Source organism: Mustela nivalis, assembly GCF_964662115.1.
Source record: "Mustela nivalis genome assembly, chromosome: 1".
Taxonomy (NCBI): Eukaryota; Metazoa; Chordata; class Mammalia; order Carnivora; family Mustelidae; genus Mustela; species Mustela nivalis.
Window position 1 is genome coordinate 25228829 of NC_139020.1, and position 22459 is coordinate 25251287.

Here is a 22459-nt window from a genome sequence, read left to right on the forward strand (position 1 = left end):
GACAAAGATAGTCCTGGGTTTCTTTCTTCCAGGAGCTTTACACGCATGGGCATGGCTAAAAATAAAGGCTGATGACATCGAATGCAAGAAAGGACATGGAGCAACCAGATCTCTCATAAAGTGCTGAACATGCAAAAGAGGGGAAGCACTTTGGACCTTGCTTGGTAGGTTGTTATGATGGTACTCATACTTCTAATCTATGACGTAGCAATTCCTCTCCAAGTATTTACTTGAACTAGTGCTGCAACTAGTAACATAGATGAAGCAAAAAACATGATGAACAAAAGAAGCCAGACACAAGATAGCATTTGCTTCACGTCCCATGTAGACAAAATTCAAAACAGGTAAATCTATTTGATGTAGATAGAAATTAGAATAATAGTTGCCTTACGGTGGATTGAAAGAAAAGAGACTGACCAGGAAGGTGTACAAGGGAATTTTCTAAGGTAATAGATGCTTTACACCCTGGTGTGGACTACATAGACATACCGATTCATTATTAAATTGTGCACTTAAGATGTGTGCATTTCACTACACATAAGTTATGCCTCACAAAAGTGCACCATATTGCATTTTAGAAGGATCAGTATAAATTTGTCCTAAATGTGCAGAGCTGAGAGAGATACATGCATTTTATGGCATTTTGGTATTACAAGTCACAAGCTTTCTGCTGGAAAATGTTAAACTGAGAGAAGTTCTCTCATATGTTTCCTATATGCCTGGAAAGATCTGTCCTTGACTGTGCCCTTTAAGATTCAAGTAGAAAGTCAGTTGATCTGCTGGAAGTGCTTACATTCTGGATCACAACATTCTGTAATGTGGGGATCTCTACAGTGGGGCTGTGTTCTCCCCGTTAGATCTGTACTACTGACATGTGTAAAGTTAATTCTAACTACTGTTGTAAATACAGAACATGGTTTAATAAGATTTTATTTGTAAAATAACGAAGTTGAAAAATATTTCCCTAGCTATAGAATTAAATGTAATCCACTCCATCTTCTCAAGGACCAGAGAAAGCATATCACTCCACGAGTGAGGGATATCTGCTAAGCTTCCAGCCTAGTCTTAATAGTACAAAAGAGGCAGCATAACTGTGGGTAAAGCATTAACAAAACTTTTTGTCCTTTATGAACAAATCTGACCTTGGCTTAACTTTATAACACTGTTTCTCTGGAAACCTGAAAAAAGTAGAATGGAAGTGGTACTACTAAGCAACACTTCTTATAATAAAAATGGACAAATTGCATCTAGCGGGAGAGAAACTATATATGAACCATAAATACCTTGTGGGAAATCATAGCTTTAGGTTCCCTGAGTGTGATGATCCTCCTAATTTGACAGGCCCCTGCAGGGACTTGGGAATTTATGCCCCCTGATTGCTGTGAGGAACACTGCAAGACGTCTTACTGAAGAGGGGTGCTAAATGCTGCATTCTAGCAAGTTCCATTTCCTAGCCTGTATTCCTCTCAATGAATCTGATGCCAGGTATACTCTATGGAAGTCCTGTGAGTGAGAATTTTTAGGGACAACCCTGGTGGGCATGGCAATAGCTCAGTTCACAATACAGGATGCCATCTATGGAATAAATACGTCTTTCATGAGTACAGGAAATTCATTGCTTGTGGAAACACTCTCATCTCTATCCTATGGACACATCATTCTTCAATGCCACAATATACAGATGGCATTTTCTTCTATACAATAGTAGGGGTGTCATAAACATAAAATAATACCTGAAATACTTCAACCTCCTTACAAGAAAATCATTATAAAAATCAAAATACACGTTTGGTTCAGGCATAGTTGCTAATTTTACTACCTCTGACACTTTTTTTATATCCTCCATTTGTATTTTCTTCACAGGTACATACATAAGTGGTTCCTCTCTTTAAATAACAAGTTTACATGTATCACATTTGGCTAAATGCAGCTAGCTATTATACTTCACAACACAAAAGCAAACAAAGAAAACCATCAAATACCATTAGAGAAGTCAGGGACTCCCAAGTAGACAGGAATAAAGAATGGAAATTCCAAAATATTCCAAAACAGAAATGAAAATTTAAGGTTTCTTCGATTTAAAGGTACTTAGCATAAACTTTAAATGAATAAAGCAAACCAAGAGTACCTTCTGAACAGTTTCTGTGGGCACAGAAATTAATCTACCTATTAAGTTTGTCAGAGGCCAGTGTATTACCCTGAGTCACTACCTTTTCTTGAGTTTGCTATATAAGCTTTTTTTATATATAAATTTTTAATGAGCCTAACATAAAATGTAAGTCAGTGAACCTAATATTATGTAATGCACTTTGGAGAAATTAAGACTCATCCTAAAAATACATGCATTTGTCATTTGAACTTTAATTATAAAAAAGAGCTAGATACAGTCAACTTCCCTTGCTGAGCTCTTCATATAGAGCCCACATCCTCATTTGGCACTTAACATTATCATTTGCACACTGAATGCATTTGTTAAAAAAAAAAATTGTTAAAAGAAAAGAAAGAAAAAAAAAGGTTCAATATATCAACGACTCGACCACTAGCTTTGGATGATAAAGCTGCAAAGCTTTTTTGTTTTAATGTTTTTCAAACAAACAAACAAAAACACTAGTTTTCCAGATTATTAAACTGAAATAGTTAACACTCTGTAATTCTCTAGGCACAAATGAAAATTTTATCAATAGCTTGTAGCAAGCAGCATTCTAAAGCTGCCACAAATTAATCAACACATTCTAACCACAGTCTGTTCCATTCTCCTGGGTGTTTAAGAAGGACCCATTGAGGGATGTGGAGGAGAAAGAGGCAAACTATCCCTGATTCCCACTATCCCAGCTGATTCATTAACTCTCTCATCTTCTTCACCCATGAGTTAATGCCCGAGTAAATAGGAAATAAATAATATGGTCAAAATTGCCTATATTGGTACTACTCTTCTTTGACAATAGAAAAAAGCCTCCCTCAAATGGTGACTGAAAGTAAAATCCACATGGACCCACAGCAGAGATGACAGGATGGACCACCTCTACCCATGCTGGTCTACCCAGAAGACTAACCAACTACTATTATACTGAATCTGAACATTAACAAACATCTGCTCTGTGATAACAATGTGCTAGATACAGAACTTCTAATTACAGTGAGGTTATACCCTTATAAGCCCATTCAATGTAAATTAAAAATATCTTAAGTTAAAATTTCATTTAATAAAGTGAACCTATCAAACACCATAGCTTACACTAGCCTACCTTAAACATGCTCAAAACACTTACATTGGTCTACAGTTGGACAAAATCATCTAATACAAAGACATTTTATAATAAAGTATATTTATTTTGCAATAAAGTAATAATAGTGTCTTGTGAAATTTATGACTACTATACTGAAAGTGAAAAACGGAATGATTATATGAGTACGAAACGGTTGTAAGTGTACCTGTTGTTTACCTGGTGACCGTGTGGCTGACCAGGAGCCATGGTGACTGCTACTGCCCAGTGTCATGACACAGTATAGCACCACATATCTCAGCCCAGGAAAAGATCAAAATTCAGAATTCAAAGTATGACTTCTACTGAATGCCATATCGCTTTCATACCTTTGTAACTCAGAGGCTGTTTATATAACTCTTTGTACCCTTACTGTCAATTCCTAGAAGATATGCATGAACTGTATCTTATTAACCTTCTTACTCTGAGTTTTGCATATATCCTGGTATATCAGACACTTAATGAGTGAATGGACAAATGGTTAAATGAGTAGCAGTACAATGGCCAATTAGTTTGAGCAGCTACTAAAAACACTGCTACTCAGGATGCTTTCAGCTGCAATAAACAAGTAACAGAACAGCAGACAAAAAGTCGATTAAATAAAGTAGATACTTATTATTTCACTTTAAACAGAAGTGATTCAATTATGTCATGAGTCCCCATTCTTTTTATCTTTCCATCTTTCAGCCTCAGTATGTCAGCGATATCTGCCTTCATGGTCATGGTCACAAGATGGCTGCTAAAGCCTCAACATCCTACTATCACAAAAATAAACAGCAGCCAAAGCAAGAAGGGAGTGAGCAGGAAAAAAAACAACTTTTTTCTTCCAGATGCTCTTCATCTTTTTTTTTTTTTTCTTATGATTTGAGTTCTTCTTTTAACTTTTTTTTTTTAATTTCTTTTCAGCATAACTGAATTCATTGTTTTTGCACTATACCCAGTGCTCCATGCAATACCTGCCCTCCTTAATACCCACCACCTGGCTCCCCAGATGTTCTCCATCTAGAAACACTTTTGCTTACCTCTCACTAAGCCAAGACTGGGTCACTTGTCTATTGTTGGGCTGAACAAAGAAGAATGGAATTTCCACAACTGGCATAGAATATCTATGATTAGAGAACAGGGAATAAAGATGCATCCTCCCTACCCTGCTCAACCAAATACACAAAACAAGGATTCTGTTTACATGGAAGTGGGAGAAATGGCTATAACCCATTATTTGCAGAATTCACTAATGGCAAGATATGTAGAAGATCTTAAAGAATCTGCATAATCTCAAATCATCCATTCATTCATCATTCAATGAATGTTTGCTGAGCACCTACTATGTGCCAGAAAGACACTATTCTCCATCCATGGAGTATATCAGAGAAAAAAAATATAATTTCCTAACCTCATGACATTACATTATAGAGGAGGAAAAGACAATAAACAGTAAGTATGACAATTAATAAAATATGTATCTCATATATACCTATTTCATATATATATATATGTGTGTGTTTGTATATATATGTGATAAGGTGCTTTGTCTTTTTTAAGATCAGGGTAAAGTGGGACTGGGTAGAACATTTACATATGGTGATCAGAGAAGTCCATTTGAGAAAGAGACAATGATTTGAAGGTGAAAAAGAAAAGATTAAGACCTCTGGCCTGAATCACTGACTGATTCTGGATCCTAAGTGGCCAAAATTACAATTATGGCCTTCCCACGCTCACCGAATTTTTCAGATGGCTTCAAGATAACTACCATTAAAATGAAAGACCATATCAGAGGTAGAGCAGAAACTGAAGCCTGTGCAGAATATATTCAGAAAAATCGGGGAGGGAACCTGGGTGACTCAGTGAGTTATGCACCTAATTCTCTGGATCTCAGGGTCTTGAGTTCAAGCCCTGAGTTAGGCTCCACACTGGGTGTGGGCCTACTTTAACAAAACAAAACAAAACAAAAATTTTTTAAAAAGAGGAAAATTTGGGGTGGTACTTAGAGACATATTGTAAGAAAATAAAGTAGGCGCTTACTAAAATCAAGGAAATTTTGTTATTAAAGAATCTATGAGCCTAAGAACCAAGGAGCAATGTGACTCTTTGAGCAACCTATGGGCCTATAAACACCTGCAAATATATCTCCCCCCAGGGAGAACAGATTCCCAAAGCCAATCTCAGATGTGACCAAGAAAAATGATAAACAAGGTTTAAGTCCTTCCAGAGAACAGAGCAGGGGGCCACAGGCAGCAATGGACAAGAATTCCCTTCCAGAGAGCAGAAAGAGGATCCAACCAAGGGCCTCATCCATGACCAGAGCAGAGGGTTTTTGAGCCTTTCCGCTCCGAGCCCCGCGGCCCCTGGCACCGGTCCGCGCGGGGCGCCCCGACGGAAGGAGGGACGGACTCCGGTCCGCGGCATCCTGAGCGGCGGGCGCGCCCCCAACGCCGGATGTGGACTGGGGGCCTGGCTCCCCGCGGCGCCGAGTCCGGGGCTGACTTGGCCCTTGGACGCCTTCTTCCTGGGTGGGAGAGAGTCCGGGGCGAGGGGACCCCTAGGCACCTCCCAGCCCGGCTTGGACACCCCGGCGCCGGCGGTGCCGGACCCGCACGGGGGAGCCGCTGCCCGGCCTTCCGTGCCGGAGCTGGAGACGCTGCCGGGACGTCCTCGGGTGTGCGCGCCTCCACGTGTCTTTTCCCGCCGCGCAGCTCCGATGGGAAGCCTCGCTACGTCGAGTTAGCGAAACGCACCCCGGGGTCCCCACAATGAAGACAGCAGAGCGGTGTCCCGAACAGGTCGTTTTCCCTGCATTTAACAGCGTTCAGTAGGTTGAAAGACCCCTGGCGGCCCCGCTAAGCTCTGGGCCTGGGCCGGGACTGAGCAGAGCAGAACCCCCGCCACTGCTTTCCTTCCGATGCCCTCCTCAGCCGAATGAAATACAGGAATCAGAAAAAGGCGCTTGGGCATGTGACGCCTGTGGCAAACCTTAAGTTTTACCAGCTTCGTGTCCTTACACAGGAAGAGCGACCCTGAAGCGCAAGTGTGGCGATGCTGGCTGGGGGAGTCCGTTGCATTAGAGAAACAGCATCCTTCTCCCAGGAGTTCCGAATCCCGCCCCGCTGTCAGGTTCTGGAAATGGCGTAACTCTCCCTTTCTGTTTCTCGACAGGGGCACTATGAACGAGGAGGAGCAGTTTGTAAACATTGATCTGAATGACGACAACATTTGCAGTGTTTGTAAACTGGGAACAAAGAAACCCTCTCCTTCTGCCACGTTTGCTTTGAGCTAAATATTGAGGGTAAGGACACGGCGTAGATTCATTTTAGGGCATGAACTTTACTTTTGCTGAACTATTTTATAAGGTAAAATAAAATTTCTTGAATGGTTGGAAGTTGTGCCAAGTATAATGTGTGAAGATCTGTTAAAGATAAGGATTTATGGAAAGGAAGCTGAAGTTCTCACGCTGTAAATTTAAAAAAAAATTTTAAATTGTCCCACAGAATTAATCCCGTTTTTGCTAATCTAAAAACAAAGTATATGTATTGACTAGTGAACATGTTTTCTGGGTTGAAACCTTATTAAGTTGTCAAGTTTAAAACTGACCTGTGTGGATGGTTTTGTTATTTACCTTGTGGGCGAATGTAATTGAATTCCTTTGGTCTTCCATGCTAGTACCTTACTGAAGTGAGCTAGAAATCTTTTCCCTAGTGCTGTCTTATCTGGGAAAACTTTTTTAAAATTTTTAGATAACTTCTTTTCAGTAATCACACAAAATTTTAATAATTTTTAAACATTAAAAAGGTTTTTTTTTACATTTCTTAATATTATCTCTGAAAGCGTATGAAAAAGAATTCTCCAAATATTTAAAAAAAAATATGTTACCATGTACTATTTGTCTGGATTGGTGGACAGCTGATGCGTGTATGGACATGAAGAGTTTGCCCTCAAGAAACATGTGGGAGGTGTTTCTTTAATCTTAATGTTATGGACCTTGATTTTTTAAAAAATATTTATGACTCTAAAAAGAATCTTAATATTTTTATAATAAAAGCATATAATTATATGATACTCATCCATTTAAGATCATATCAGTTATAATAGTTTTGCCATTTTACTCTCTGGAAGAATTATAGTTGCTGAACATGATCACTGATGGAAGATCTTGAATTTCTTGTGGGTAAATAGAATACATAAAACGTCAGCTTTAATAACTATAGTAATTATTACCATTTAATTAAGGGCTCACTTAGAAATATGATTCTTGTATAGCATCTGAATTACTATGTCCTTAATAATACTACAGTGAAAGATCTAATTTTATGTTCTTTGAAAATAGAGTTGGCCCTATATATTCTTTTACATTGTAGATTTTAATTTGGGGTGGACAGAGGCATTAGAAATGATCCAGCTCAAACCTGTATTTTACATGGAAGGAAACTGAGGGCCAAATAGGACTGTTCAAGGTTGCTGTAGTGGTGATACCATGCTAAAATAAAACACCTTCCATGGATTACCTTATTTAACTCGGATAGTTCTAAGATGGCTTCTGTAATCCATTTTAAAGGTGATGGATCCTAACATTTGAGACCTAAGAAGAGCACTTTGAAGTCACACAGCAGGAATTGACATGCTAGGGTTTGAGGCCTGGTGATCTGTTTCCAGCATATATGATCTTAATTCCATTGATCTATTGTCAGTAGTTATTTTAGTTGATAGGGCTAATATTAGAAACCCCTTTCCCTGAATCCTAATTAGCTATCCTTGCTGCTCCAGCAGCCAGCTTTTCCTAACCAGTGCTTCTGACTAAATCATTAGTGGTGATCGTGCTGTGATAGACTATTTCCACAGAAACCTAAACTTCCATAAGTTGCTTTTCTAGCCTTTTTAAAATATGCCTTTTAACTGGCTTTTTGTCATTATGTAGAGAATATACAAATAGTTCTCAGGTACCACTTCTGCAAATATTTCATTTCTGATAACATCTGTTTTTTTTTTTAAAGATTTATTTATTTCCGAGAGGTAGCACACTTTCTGAGAGCATGGGGCGTGGAGGGCAGAAGGAGCAGAAGGAAAGAGAGAGAGAATCTCGAGCAGACCTCTCACTGAGCATGGGCTATATTTCAGGACCCTACGATCATGACCTGAGCCAAAATCAAGTCTGACACTTACCAACCAAGCCCCCCAGGTGCCCTGTGATAATGTATTTCTTTTAATTTTTTATATTTTTAAGATTCGATTTATCTGAGAGAGAGCATGAGCAATGGGGGAGAGACAGAGGGAGAGGCAGACGCCCTGCTGAGCAGGGAGCCCAACATGGGGCAATGTAGGGGTTGATCGCAGGATCCCAGACCTAAGCCAAAGGCAGATGCTTAAACAGGCTGAGCCACACAGGAGCCCCCTCCCCTGATAATATTTACCTTAATATGTAAGTGGAAGTTATATATTGTTGAAATAATAGTTACATTTAACTTGAAAGACAGTTCTCAATTTGAATTACAACTGTTCCATTTTGTACTCTACTACACTCAAGATTTTATATTTTAAAATGTGAATTCAACCTTCATGAGGAAACATTATTTTAGAATTAAGCGTTCATCTCAATTTATTCACAACATTTTTATATTTATTGCAGTGACAAGCTAGTTTGGTTTTTTTTTTTTAAGATTTTATTTATTTATTTATTTATTTGTCGGAGAGAGACAGAGCACGCGTGCACGCACAAGCAGGCAGAGTCGCAGGCAGAGGCAGAGAGAGAATCAGGCTCCCTGCTGAGCAAGGAGCCGGATGCAGGACTCAATCCCAGGACCTCAGGATCATGACTTGAGCCGAAGGCAGCAGCTTGAATCACTAAGCCACCCAGGTGTCCCAGTGACAAGCTAGTTCTATTATAACCACTTTAACTTACAGGAGAAAAGGGAGGAAAACGAGAACTCTGAATTACACAAAATTTTGGTTTTCATATCAGTATACAGGTTTTTAAAAGTCAATTAAAAATGTGATAATAGGGGCGCCTGGGTGGCTCAGTGGGTTAAAGCCTCTGCCTTTGGCTCAGGTCATGATCTCAGGGTCCTGGGATCCAGCCCTGCATTGGGCTCCCTGCTTGGCAGGAAGTCTGCTTCCCCCTCTCTCTCTGCCTGCCTCTCTGCCTATTTGTGATCTCTCCCTCTGTCAAATAGATAAATAAAATCTTTAAAAAAAAAATGTGATAATAAAGTAGTCATATACCTGAAAAACAACAAGATATATTCTTGTCTATGTCAGTAAATCTGTTAGTCTTTTAAGGTTTCTTTCCCCTACAAAGCTATTAGCACAATGCCAATTAATGAATGTTAGAATGTAAGAGAACTTGTAAAAACATGACATTTAACTTTACTAGTTTGGTGTAATATTTTGCAGTATGGTAATGTTGATCTTACCTGGTTTCTTAGTTTACTAATGGCTAAATTTGCTCTAAAGCATGCTATTTTCTCTGCTAAGAGACCAGTTAAAAATTTTCTTGAGGAATAATAACAATTTACTAATTTTGAGTCCACACATTTGTAGTAAACAAAAATATTTTATGGCTTTGGGATTGCTGATTAGGTCACATCAAAACTGGTCTAATCAAATGGTCTCTTGTTTAAAAGTTGTGTGCATGCATATATTTATAAAATGAAAACAAAAGGAGAATGAGAAATAACAAGACAGTTAAATCTTACTAGATTTCATATTCTGAGCATGGCCTTAATTGCCTTTTTTTCTGTGACTTTATAGTAATTAAAAGGAAATAGTATCTACATTTTGAATACTTCCTTGTATACTTCAAAGACCTAAGAAGTGTATTTGAGAATTCAACTCTTTTAAAGTGCTCATAAGATTGATTTTTCTTTGTACCTGTAATTCACCATTAGAATAATTTGCCTATGGATTAGAAGACAGATGCATAAACTTCGTAATACTCGTGGCCTATATCATGGCTTTTAAAACACTATAAACTTGTTTGTGCATATACTCTAATATGCCTCATAGTACATTATGCTAAGATCTCTACAAATAGTGATGAAATTACTACCTTTCCCTAAGCTATTGAGCCTGGGAGAAAGTTAGCCCAGGATGGTCAGAAGCCGGTAATAAGACTCAGTTGTACAAGGTAACAGAGTCAGAAATGAAACTGGAGGGGAGAAAGATCCAGAATTCTGACGTTACTTCATGCTGTCTGTTTTCATTTTGTGCCAAAAAGCTGTGCAAATAATTCTTAGAGCATCCCTACCTTCCTCTAAGAATTGACTTTTCTTTTCTGTGGGTTTTTTGTGTGTGTGTGTGTTTTTTTCCTGAGACTGGATCAGTTCCTCTTATGCCAAGCAAGGTTCTAGGCTAACCTGATGGTGGATTAGCAAGGATCACTAATGCTTACTTGTGCATCTTGGCATTCTCCCCCTAATTTGTTGAACTTTCTAGGAAATTTTCTAGAAGCCAACCCAAATTCAGATCCTCAGTAATCTTTCTAGCAAGAAAAATCCTAGGTGTTTTTTCTTGGTTAAGGCACTGGTGAACTTTTCATCTGGTTCTTTCTTGATTCTGTGTCTTTGACCAAAAGACTGTTCATATGGTTGTAGTCAAGGAACAGTGTGAATCTCATCAAGTCCTGATTCGGTTTGGATGTGAAAACTGCTTATTGACTACTGAGTCTGTCATTAGTTCTTCCACTGTCCTGCTTCTGACGTTCCAGGATCTTTCCACTTCAGTAAAAGGACCCACCCCTTGTGATAGGGAAACAGTATAAGTAGCTAACTGAATCTGCAATTAGCCTCTTTCACTTGTGTCACATAATGGCAGATATCTTACACTGGTATTAAATAAAGAGAGCACCTTTAATATAAAACATACTGTGACTTTTGAACTTCAACTGGGTTCTCTTTGATATACTTAGAAATACAGCCAAAAGGTTATTTTCTTTTTCTTAACTGCCTTTTTGATGCCTTTAAAGTGCCGGTGACACCTTAAATAAACTGAATGCAGCAAAACTTATTATATGGTCAGAAATGGGGAGGATGGAAAAGGCAAGGGGGATTGGCTGGTGAAAACTTTAAATTGTAGAATATGTTTAAAGAAAAATATTTGAATCTAGGCTGCCTCAGAGAAAGGACATCCCTGGGACTTTAAAGACAGGACCTGAGGCCCCGCAGCACAGGGAAACTTCAGATCAGGAGAATGGGCCTCACATGGTAAGGAGGCCATAAGGCTCGGCCCTGACTTCTTTTGTGCACAGAGAGGGACATGACCTAGCACTGCCTTGACCCTCGATTTGCTGTAGGTCCAGGTGAGCAAGGAGTGGCGGAGCTCCAGGCTGGGATCAGCCCTTCCTACCAGCCCCCCGTTCTTGTGAGATTCACGTCACTTTCTAATTCACAGCAAAGTAATGAACAACTGGGTTCTAGGATCTAGAGCACTTCCCCTCCCCCAGCCCAGCTGATCTACCCTGATTGCCAGGGTTCTCTCTTAGAGACAGAACTCTCCTCACAGTTCTAGTGGTCAGGTGTGGCTGTAGGATGTTGGTGCTTGAAGGCAGAGCCCTGAAGCCCGACGTAGCCATGGAGGGCCCCCTCTTGGCTGCCACATCCACTTATAAGCTCATCCTGGAGCATCTGTGGGGTGCTCTGCTGGCGGTTTCTCATAGCTGGAAACACAGCCCATGGCTCCCCATGTTGTGCTGGGTAATGCTGCTAGGTCCTGTCGGGCTGCTTTCTTTAAGGAAGAGACAACTCAGTCGAAGAAGGGCATAGGCACTGAGCCAAAGGTGTACTGATCGCCATGAAGTCTATGGAGGAGGCACTGAGAATGCTGGATCAACCACACAAGCCCATGATGCCCTCAGGCCACCCACAGTGGGGACCAGTCCTCTCACATGACAAACCTTGTGCTTCTCAGAAATGAATACACACCTGAGCACGTTACAACAGGATGTTGCCAATGTTCTGAAAACGGCACATAAGAGCCAGCCTCATGATATTGCCCTAGGCCCTGGAGAAAAATCCATCAGGAGAGAATCAGAAGAATGAAGAACAAAGAATGAATGATTTCCTTGAAAACACTGATTTGACACAATGACTAGGACAGCTTGAGCAAGAAATTTCCAGATGGACCACATCTTCCTTATCCATTCGTCCATTGAAGGGCATCTTGGTTCTTGCCACAGTTTGGTGACCGTGGCCATTGCTGCTATAAACACTGGGGTACAGATGGCCCTTCTTTTCACTACATCTGTATCTTTGGGGTAAATACACAGTAGTGCAATTGCAGGGTCATAGGGAAGCACTATTTTCAATTTCTCGAGGAATCTCCACACTGTTCTCCAAAGTGGCTGCATCAACTTGCATTCCCACCAACAGTGTAAGAGGGTTCCCCTTTCTCCACATCCTCTCCAACACACATTGTTTCCTGTCTTGCTAATTTTGACTATTCTACCTGGTGTAAGGTGATATCTCAATCTGGTTTTAATTTGAATCTCCCTGATGGCTAGTGATGATGAATATTTTTTTATGTGTTTGATAGCCATTTTTACGTCTTCATTGGATAAGTGTCTGTTCATATCTTCTGCCCATTTTTTGATATGATTATCTGTTTTATGTGTGTTGAGTTTGAGAAGTTTTTTATAGATTCTGGATATCAACCTTTTGTCTGTACTGTCATTTGCAAATATCTTCTCCCCTTCCGTGGGCTGCCTCTCTGTTTTGTTAACTGTTTCCTTTGCTGTGCAAAAGATTTTGATCTTCATGAAGATCACTATGGAGAATTATGCCTCCATCAGAAAGGACGAATACCCAACTTTTGTAGCAACATGGATGGGACTGGAGGAGATTATGCTGAGTGAAGTAAGTCAAGCAGAGAGTCAATTATCATATGGTTTCACTTGTTTGTGGAGCATAACAAATAAATGGAGGAAATAGGGAGATGGAGAGAAGGGAGTTGAGGGAAATTGGAAGGGGAGGTGAACCATGAGAGACTATGGACTCTGAAAAACAATCTGAGGGTTTTGCAGGGGTGGGGGGGTGGGAAGTTCAGGGAGCCAGGTGGTGTATTAAGGAGGGCATGTATTGCATGGAGCATTGGGTGTGGTGCAAAAAACAATGAATTCTGTTATGCTGAAAAGAAATAATAAAAAAAAAAGAAAGAAATTTCCAGATGGATGCAGACAGGGCAGTAAACGAGGGGGAAGAAAGGCTGGAACCGTCCGGAAGGATCAAGCCAGCCAGTCACCGTCCTCCCCCAGGGCAGGACCTGGGATGCAGGCCATCCCTTCGCCTCACCTCCCCACAGATCATGCTGCTGCCACAACCTGGGGGGTCGCGCAAAAGAGGGGAGCAGGAAATGGCGATCACCCCGCCCATGGCGAAGCCCTGGAGAGGAAGAGCGTCACTGACGTTGCTGGCTTCCATGTCTTCCCTCCAAGTCCCCAAACGGAACGGCAACATAGATTCAGACAGCTAAGGGCAGAAAGAGGAGAGATCGCCATGCTGACACGTCAGTTACACAGTCTCCAAACCCAGAAACCATCTCTGCAACAGGAAAATTCAGGGCTTGACAGGGAGATCCAGCAGCTGAAGCAGAAACTTCAGAAAACCCAAGAAGAACAGGACCAAGACATTCTGCAACTTCACAGAAAACACTTTCAAGGGCAAGCTCAGCACTTGCAAATGACGCAGAAACTGACCAGAATCTATAGAGACAAGACTGTCACTTGCCACTTGCACAACCACTATGGGAACATGGCCCAAGAGATGGCCCATGAGATGGAGATCAACAGCTCCTCCTATCACAAGGCTGTCCTCTTCCATCAAGACAGAGCTGCCAAAGGCGGGGTGGCCACTGTATCCAGCAAGAGAAAGTTCCAGGAGCTAAGGAGAGAAAATGATCGCCCGAGGCAGAGGCTGACTGCTGGCTGGTCACTTCTCCTGAGTGACTCTCTCTCTCCTGTTTCTCCGCCCATACCCAGCAGAGGCTAGGCAGTGTCGGGATTCCTGGGGTCAACAGGCCCCCAGAAAGGAGGGAAATTCCACTGTGACGGCACATGGACCTGAGGGCCCCTGCAGGTGTGACTGGGCTCAGGACAGCTGGCCTCTCAACAGCCACACTCATGCTCACCAACTGCATGGACTTCTGTGAAGAATGTCTGAGTCCTCTGTCTCTAGTGAAGCTACTATTTCTCAGTTGATCCCACATTTATTTTGAGTAGTAAACCATTATAACTCTTACTGCATATATAAATAAATGTTGTTAATAGTCTCAGGAATAGATAGTTTCTCCCATCTCACTTGTTCGAAATATATACTGTCAGTATGGGATTTTGATTTAAATTAATGCCACTATGACTTAAGCATCCTCTAAAGGTTGACATGGATAGAGACACTCTAAACAAGTCCTGTGCACCAGGACTGGTGTTACAAAGTCTGCAGTAGTAACTCAATATTTATGTTAAAAAAAATATGGTCTTAAAAACAGAGAAAAAAAAGCAAAACAATCTTAAAACAACATCCCACAGGAACTACAGAAAATGGTTCTTAGTAGTCCTAAACTGCTATTTGAGTCCTAAACTAAATTTTAGTCCTGAATTCAGTTTATACCTAAATTCATATTTTAGAACTAGATTCATATTATGTCCTAAATTCACAGGAGGAGTTTAGTCCTAAATTTATAAATAGGAAAAAATAAGAATTTGCAACCATTTCTTTCTTCTTCTCATTTTTTGTTTTTATCTTTGTTGCATCTATAGGAGAGACGTCTATAGTTTTTTTGCGTCTTTGTTGCGTCTATAGGAGAGGCGTCTATAGTTGTTTCAGGCAGTGTTTCTTCTTTACCATTCAGGATTTTTATGCAGTCAAAATAAACACTTTTCTACAGATGGTAAATGCACCCTCTTGTGTGTGTTTGCATGCATGTGCAAGGACCCCATCATGCAGAATCTAGACTACTGTACTTTTGTGAGTACTGGAAAATGTAAAAGTAGAGCTGAACACTTTAAAAAATTTCTTACATGGGGGTACCTTGATGGTTCAGTTCACCAAGCTTCTGCTGATAGGTCAGGTCATGATCTCGGAGTCCTGGGATCGAGTCCCGTGTTGGGCTCCCTACTCAGCGGGGAGCCTGCTAGTCTGCTTCTCCTCCTCCCTCTGTCCCTCGCCTCTCTTGTGTTCCCTCTCTCTTCACTACTCTCTCTCAAATTAGTAAAATAAAACCTTAAAAAAATCTCTTATGGTGAAAAACAGAATTGCTTACACATACATAAATACCTGAAAAGAAAAGAAAAAAAAATGTGTTCCTGCAATTCGTGAAGAGAGGAAAGACTCCCTGATCTTCTTGACAGAGCAGAGTGCCCTGATTTACCAGCAAAGATCCCAGCCAGGAGCACTTCTCACACATGGTTCAGAGGATGAAGAGGCCTGGGGACAGTCCCCAGCTGCATCAGGGCGGACGGTAGGACCAAGGAGGTTGATCCCAGTCTCTAGCAACAGGAGGGGTTGTCCAGCACTAGGTTTGAAAGATGGGGAAGTGGCATCGGCTGAGGTCAGTGGAGGGCTGACCAGGGAACAGGGAATAGTGACCCCCTTCCCTCATGTCTTCCAGTCCTCCCTGGAGAGCTGGAGCAGGGCAGCCACCCACAGGGCCTGGATGTGCAGGCAAGGGAGTCAGCGTCAGACACAAAGCATGCAGAAAAGGGTCCAGAAGCAATCTGGAGAAGGAATCACACACATGACACTATTTGATCCAAAGTGGGAGTGTGTGCTACAGCCTATGTTCACTTTCACATAGGTAGTGACTTTCTCTGCAGCATCTATGATGTCTTTCGGGCAGTTCTGGTATGTGGGATGCAGTGGTGGACACTCACAACCCACTGAGACGTGTGAACCTGTAGAGCATATGTCCTAGGGACAGACAAGGCCAGGGAATAAAGAACAAGGGGATTAGGGACAGCAATCTCTGCTCTGGAGAGAATTCCAATTGGGTGATGGCTAACAGGGGCCATACCCAGAGGTGACTTGCAGGCTGAGGTGAAGACAACAGGAGGTAGCCTGGGAAGGCAGGGGGCAGAAAGCTCCAGGCAGAGAGAATGTGAGTATAAACGTGGAGGGCTGTGTTTCGGAGGAAGAGGAAACAGGGCACAGGTGACAGGGAAGTAGGTAGGCAGGAGGGCCCCCACAGAAACCTCTCTGGGTGTAGGGTAGGGATACCAGGAGAGGTGGTTGGCCTGGAGACAGGGTGATGGCTGGGCATGTGTGTGATCTGTGTACTACACAGATGTCTGTGGCTGTAGGGACAGGGGAATCTGGGGTGGGGGAAGAAGGGTAGGATTCTGGGAGGGGCTCACAGGGTCAGTGTGGAGCATTGGGGGCTAGCACAGCTGTGGCCTCAGGGGCAAGCCTCTGGCTTATCTTTCCCCAGCAATGACTCTCTGCATTTCTGGACAAGGGAACCTTCTTGGCCTTGGAATCCCAGACGAGAGGCCATGCCTGTCCTGAGCAGTGAGGGCGCTGAGACTGCATAGGGCCACATGGAAGGGCCTGAACACACACATCTGCACCCTCCAGGCAGTCCTCCTCCCTGGGTACCTCTTCAGGGCCGGGGGGAAGAGATCACTCGGTCCTGATTGGAGCGCCCATCATCAGACTCCTGAAACTATTAAACAGGATTGATTGAGGAGGGTCTTGTTCAGTAGACCCATGGAGTGCTCATGTCCTCCCTGAGGCCCTTCTGCACCAAGACCCCCAAACCAGCCTCTGATCTGCGACCTTGACAAAGACAAGTGCAATTTTATCATTAGGTTCACTGGTGGTCAATTTGGGGCTGGCTTGATACTTGAATATTCTCGCCTGTCCCTACTGCTGATGAAATTTCCTATCTGAATCCTCAGGTCAGGATAAACAAAACTTGATAGATGAGAGTATTAAGACTGGAGCTAAAAGGAAGAACAGAAGATGGTGGACGAGTAGGGGGCCCTCTTTCATCGGATCCCTGGAACTCAGCTACATAGCTATCAAATCTTTTTGTGAACACCTATGAGGCAACCTGGGACAGTGTGGTCTCAGAATCTCCAGGGTCACAGATAAACAGGGGTGCCTGAGTGTGGCAAGTTCCCAAGCATCAGAAACAGGAAGCCAGCCACGGGAAGTGAGCCCAGGAGTAGGCTTTCACCTCGGGGTTGCCACAAACTAGGAAGGCGGGCACAGCTGGGTAGCTGCTCTAAGATGAGGGGCCCTGCAAGTGACAGAACCACAAGTAGACCCTCTGCTTTCTCCCAGGAGGAATGGTGCAGGTGTGTGTCCCAGGAGTCTGCTAAGTGTGGAGACTCTGGATGGGGTCCCATGCCTCAGATTCAAAGGCTTCATCACAGGCTTGGTTAACAAAGAGCATGGACAGAAACCAGGGAGACAAAAGGGATTGACTACATTTCCCTGAGGGTGCACGAAAGAGTAGGGGCCTCAATTTCTCCGCTCTGATGCTAGAGATCAGGACTCCACAATTTTTATTTCTGTCCTCTAGAGCGGCACAGAAAATCTTCAGGAAACAAAAGCCCCATAAAGCATGGAGGAGCCAAGCCTCCCTGGCAAGACCTGTGTGCTTACACGAGGACAAACACATTTTAGAACCAGCCCAGAAGACCCCAACCACCAGAGGACAGCACGAACATCCAGCCAATACCAGGGGTACGGATCATTCAGAATTAAAAAACTCCAATGCTGAAGAAAACACAAAATAGAATTCAAGTTTTTTTGTTTGTTTTTATTGTTTCATTTTGTTTTGTTTTGTTTTGTTTTTCCCTGCCCAAGGAACCCATTATTCTTTAGATTCAGTTGAAAATTTCCTTTTTTCTTTGTTCTTTTTTCCTTTTCAACTAGTTTCTTCTTTTATTCCATTATTTCGAGACTTTTTAAATTTTTGTTTTTATACTATATATACATATTCTTCATTTTGGCCTACTTTTCATTGTCTACAATCTTACTTTTGTATAGGAGTTTTTCTTTCTCTAGAATTTTGAGACCTAGTGTACTCTATCAAGCAGAAGCAAAGACACCCAGGATTTGGTATGTCACTCTGTTCTGTCTACCAGTTTGATTACATTTTCTCTTTTTTCCCTTCTTTTTTTTTTTTTTTTAAATTTTGATGGTTGGTTGGTTGGTTCTGCTTTCTGAAGTTCTCTGATTTCTCTAGTGTATATTTCATTGGGGTCTTGGTTGATATATCTGCATTTTGTTCTGTCAGTCATTATACTTCTCAGGACAAAAAGGTAAGCCAGAAAATCTCACCTTGAAAAAGAGAACAAGAGGCATTACTGACTGCCAGGCAGTTCATCATTATGGATATTTGTAAAATGTCGGAGCTAGAATTCAGAATATCAATTCCAAAGTTAGAGCTCGGTTTGCAAAAAGCATAGAAGACACTAGAGAATCCCTTTCTGGAGAAATAAAAGAACTGCAATCGAATCAAATCGAAATAAAAAAAGGCTATTCATGAGATGTGATAAAAAAAAAAAAAGTGAGGCTCACTGGGCACCTGGGTGGCCCAGTTGGTTGAGCGACTGCCTTGGCTCAGGTCTGAACATGGAGTCCCTGGATTGGGTCCTGCATCAGGCATGATGAGGAATCTGTGTCTCCCTCTGATCCTCCCTCTTCTCTGCTATCTTTGTCTCTCATTCTCTCTCCTAAGGAAATAAATAAGCCTTTCTATTTTTTTTTTTTAATGGAGGATCTAATTGCGAGGATAAACAATGCAGAAGAGAGAGTCTGTGGCATAGAAGATAAAATGAAGGAGAATAAAACTGAGGAAAAGAGAGACGAACAAAGAGCAAATTACAAGGAGAGGATTTGAGAGATCAGTGAGACCCTAAAGTGAAATAGTATTAGATTAATTGGGGAAGAGGAATGAGAGGAACAAGAAGTAGATTGCAAAAAATTGTAGCTGAGAAATTCCCTAATCTAGGGAAACAAACAGGCATTCAAGTCCAGGAGGCACAGAGAACCCTCTCAAAATGAAGAAAAAGACATCAATATAACATATAATAGTGAAACTTGCCAATGTAAAAGACAAAGAGAAAATCTTGAGAGTAGCAAGGGACAAGAGGTCCTTAAGCTACAGAGGTAGAAACAGAAGGCTGGCAGCAGACCTATCCACAGTGACCTGGCAGGCCAGGAAGGATGGGCATGATCCTCTCAGACTGTTCAATGAGAACAAGATGCAGCCAAGCAAACGTTATAGAGCAAGGTTGTCTTTCAGAATAAAGGAGAGATCCAGAGCTTTCAGGACAAACAGAAACTGAAGGAATCAATGACCAGTAACCCAACCCTGCAAGAAATAGTAAAAGACCTCGTTCAAGCCAAGAGAAAGCCCCAAAAGAATATAGGTCAGAAAGGAACAGACACAATGGACAGAAGCAATGACCTGAGAGGAAATACAAAAGCACTACATTCATCTCTTTCAGTAGTTACTCCGAATGTCAGTGGGTTTCAGGCTCCAATCAAAACTCAGATGTCTGAGATCACTGTCTCTAGCGAAACTACTCTTTCTAAATTGTTCCCACGGTCACTTGGAGGAGGACAAAATTATACCTCGTACTACATATATAAAGAAAGGCCCTTAATAATCTTCAGGAATACAGAGATTCCCCAATCAGATGTGTTTGAAATATAGGCTGTCGGTATGGCATTTTGATTTAAATAAATGCCACTATGAATTAAGCATCCTCTAAAGGTGGGCATGGATAGAGACACTCGACACAAGACCATATCTGCGCACTAGGACTGGTGTTACAAACTCTTCAGGAGAAAACTAAAATTTAGGTTAAAAAGATGTGGTCTGAAAAGCAGAAAAAAAAAAAAAAAGGAAAAAAAAAACCTTAAAGAACATCCCACTCAAACTACAAAAAATAGTTCTTAGTGCAGTCCTAAACTGCTATTTGAGTCCTAAACTAAATGTTAGTCCTGAGTTCGTAGTTTAGACCTAAATTTATATTTTAGAACTAGATCAATAGGACAGACCTAAACAAACGGGATGAGTTTAGTCCTAAGTTCATTGATAGGAAAACCTAAGAATTTGCAACCGTATCTTTCTTCCTCTCTGTTGTTATTGTTGTTGTTGTTGTTATTATTATTATTATTTTGGTAATCGCTATTGTTTTGCTTAAGACAGTAGTTGTTGTTTACCATTCAAGATTTTTATGCAACCAAAATAGATTTCTACAAATGGCAAATGCACCCTCTTGTGTGTGTGTGTGTGTGAGTGTGTGTGCATGTGCAAGGACCCCATGAGGCAGAATCCAGACTATTGTAGTTTTCGAGGACCAGAAAATGTTAAATAGAGTTGAAAGTTTAAAAAAAAAAAAAAATGCTTACATGGCGGTGCCTGGGTGGTTCAGTTCACTAAGCGTCCGTCGTCAGGTCAGTTCATGATTTCGGGGTCCTGGGATTGAGCCCTGTGTCAGCCTCCCCACTCAACAGAGAGTCTGCTTCTCCCTAAGAAGAGAACACAAGAAGCATTACTGACTGTCAGGCACATCATCAGTATGGATATTTGTAAAATCTCAGAACTAGAATTCAGAATATCAATTCTAAAGATAGAGCTGGGTTTGTAAAAAGCACAGAAGACACTGGAGAATCCCTTTCTGGAGAAATCAAAGAAGTACAATCTAATCAAATCAAAATAAAAAAGGGGATTCGTGAGATGCGATCAAAAAGTGAGGCTCATTGGACATCTGGTTGGCTCAGTTGATTGAGCGACTGCCCTCGGCTCAGGTCATGAACCTACAGTCCATGGATCTGGTCCTGCATCAGGCTCCCTGCTTGGCGGGGAGTCCGCTTCTCCCTCTCACCCTCCCTCTTCTCAGGTGCTTGATCTCTCTCTCATTCTCTCTCTCAAGGAACTAAATAAAGCCCTTTTTATAAAAGGGAGGATCTACCAGCCAGGATAAAGCAATAGGGAATAAAACTGAGGAAAAGAGAGATGAAGAATGACTAGGTTACGAGGTGGTGATCTGAGAGAACAGTCAGACCCTAAAGTGAAATGGTATTCGATTAATTGGGGAAGAGGAAAGAGAGGAGCAGAAGGTAGATTGGAACTGTAGCTGAAAGAAACAGGCATTCAAGTCCAGGAGGCACAGAGAACCCTCTCAAAATGAAGAAAAAGACATCAATACCCCAACCTAAAAGAGAGAAGCCTGCCAATCTCAGAGACAAAAATCCTGAGAGCAGCTAGGGACAAGAGGTCCTTAAGCTACAGAGGTAGAAACAGAAGGCGGGCAGCAGACCTATCCACAGTGACCTGGCAGGCCAGAAAGGATGGGCATGATCCTGTCAGACTGTTCAATGAGAACAAGATGCAGCCAAGAAGATGTTCTCCAGCAAGGCTGTCTTTAAGAATAGAAGGAGAGATCCAGATCTTCCAGAACACACAGAAACTGAAGGATTCGGTGACCAGTAAAGCAGCCCTGCAAGAAATAGTAAAAGACCTTGTGCAAGCCAAAAGAAAGGCCCAAAGGAATATAGGTCAGAAAGGAACAGACACAATGGACAGAAACAGTGACCTTAGAGGAAGTACAAAAGCACTACATTCATCTTTTTCAGTAGTTACTCTGAATGTCAGTGGGACCCAGGCTGCAATCAAAAGTCACAGGCTATCAGATGGGAGACAAAAGCAAGACCCTTCCATATGCTGATTGCAAGAGACTCATTGGAGACTCAAAGTACCTCCAGAGTGAACTTGAGGTGGTGGAACGCCATGTCTCATGCAAATGCACATCCAAGGAAAGCTGGGGTAGCAACCCTCACCGCACACCATTCGATTTTAAACCAACGACTCTCATAAGAGATGACGATGGACAAGGGAACACCCTGAGTGGGTCTATCCATACAATTAACCACAGTAAATACTGATGCCCCTACCATGGGAGCAGCCCACGGTACACACCAAGGAATCACGAGATAAAAGGAAGATTTTGACAATAGCACAGTCATACGAGGGGACTTTGACAGCTCACTCATTGCAATGGACAGATCATCCAAGCCAAAGATCAACCAGGAAACAAGGGGATTGAATGACACACTGCACCAGTTGGACTTCACAGATCTATTCAGGCCACTCCATCTTAAAGCAACAGAATATGCATTTTTCTCCCATGCTCATGGAAAATTCTCCAGAGGAAAACACATCCTGGGTCACACATTGGGTCTCAGCCAGTACGAAAAGAA

General features: G+C 41.8%; 1 protein-coding gene across 1 annotated transcript in view; it reads right to left on the reverse strand.

Moving 5' to 3' along the window:
* LOC309870124 (uncharacterized protein) overlaps positions 1-22459 on the reverse strand; it is a 223488-nt gene that overhangs the window by 112165 nt on the left and 88864 nt on the right. Inside the window, exon 3 of the mRNA XM_082742251.1 lies at positions 20609-20724. The gene's annotated coding sequence lies outside the window, so the exon portion shown is untranslated. The remainder of the gene's footprint in view (positions 1-20608; positions 20725-22459) is intronic.